The sequence below is a fragment of the Bison bison genome, unplaced genomic scaffold, assembly GCF_000754665.1.
Source record: "Bison bison bison isolate TAMUID 2011002044 unplaced genomic scaffold, Bison_UMD1.0 scf7180017864373, whole genome shotgun sequence".
In the NCBI taxonomy this organism is placed as follows: Eukaryota; Metazoa; Chordata; class Mammalia; order Artiodactyla; family Bovidae; genus Bison; species Bison bison.
This window is the reverse complement of record NW_011494945.1, coordinates 6095274-6096909: the sequence shown is the minus strand read 5'-3', so window position 1 is coordinate 6096909 and position 1636 is coordinate 6095274. Positions and strand designations below refer to the sequence as shown.

The following is a 1636-nucleotide window of genomic DNA, read 5'->3' as shown; positions in this document are numbered from 1 at the left end:
GGGAAACAGTGGAACAGTGGCTGACTTTATTTTTCTGGGCTCCAAAATCACTGCAGATGGTGATTGCAGCCATGAAATTAAAAGATGCTTACTCCTTGGAAGGAAAGTTATGACCAACCTAGACAGCATATTCAAAAGCAGAGACATTACTTTGTCAACAAAGGTCCGTCTAGTCAAGGCTATGGTTTTTCCAGTAGTCATGTATGGATGTGAGAGTTGTAAAGAAAGCTGAGTGCAGAAGAACTGATGCTCTTGAACTGTGGTGTTGGAGAAGACTCTTGAGAGTCCCTTGGACTGCAAGGAGATCCAACCAGTCCATCCTAAAGGAGATCGGTCCTGGGTGTTCATTGGTAAGACTGATGTTGAAGCTGAAACTCCAATACTTTGGCCACCTGATGAGAAGAACTGACTCATTGGATTTGCTGGGAAAGATTGAGGGCAGGAGGAGAAGGGGATGACAGAGGATGAGATGGTTGGATGGCATCACTGACTCAATGGACATGGGTTTGGGTGGACTCCGGAGTTGGTGATGGACAGGGAGGCCTGGCATGGTGCAGTTCATGGGGTTGCAAAGAGTCAGACATCACTGAGCAACTGAACTGAACTGAATTGACCGAACTCAGCTGGATGGAGTGCTATTTTTTTGTCTCTTGCCTTTTCTCTCTTCTTGCCCATTGATGTAACAACTGGCACACTAGCAGCCATCTTGTGAATTATTATGGTAGCCACATGCCAGGAATGACAGAACAGAAAGACAGATATCCTATCTTTCCAATATTCTTGTTCATGAAAACAGTATATCACATTCTTCTATCTGTGTTTCTGCATGTCCAACTGTTCATATTATAGTAGTCTTTAAGACAGAGTAAAGGTTTCCCTGATAGCTCAGTTGGTAAAGAGTCCGCCTGCAAGTAGAAGACCCTGGTTTGATTCCTGGGTTGGGAAGATCTTCTGGAGAAAGGATAGGCTACCCACTCCAGTATTCTTGGGGTTCCCTTGTGTCCCAGCTGGTAAAGAATCTGCCTGCAATGCGGGAGACCTGGGTTTGATCCCTGGGTTGGGAAGATCCCTGGAGAAGGGAAGGGCTACCCACTCCAGTATTCTGGCCTAGAGAATTCCATGGACTGTATAGTCCATGAGAAGTGGAGGGGCGGGGGTGGGACAAAGAGTTAGACATAATTGAGTGACTTTCACTTAAGATAGAGTAAGTTGATATTAATAAGATTTTTAAGTAAAAAAGTACATGGTTATCCTTCAAAATTCTAAAGGAATTATTTGTGATTTTTACCACAGTATAAGAGAACCAATTAAAAGACATTTATGTGTAGCAGAACCAATACAATATTGTAAAGTAATTAGCCTCCAATTAAAATAAATATATTTAAATTAAAAAAAAAAAGAAAGTTATGACCAACCTAGATAGCATATTAAAAAGCAGAGACATTACTTTGCCAACAAAGGTCCATCTAGTCAAGGCTATGGTTTTTCCTGTGGTCATGTATGGATGTGAGAGTTGGACTGTGAAGAAGGCTAACCACTGAAGAATTGATGCTTTTGAACTGTGGTGTTGGAGAAGACTCTTGAGAGTCCCTTGGACTGCAAGGAGATCCAACCAGTCCATCCTAAAAGAGATCAG

General features: G+C 42.4%; 1 protein-coding gene across 1 annotated transcript in view; it reads right to left on the bottom strand.

The window, feature by feature from the left end:
• AK9 (adenylate kinase 9) overlaps positions 1–1636 on the bottom strand; it is a 123059-nt gene that overhangs the window by 72607 nt on the left and 48816 nt on the right. The gene's annotated exons all lie outside the window — the stretch shown is intronic.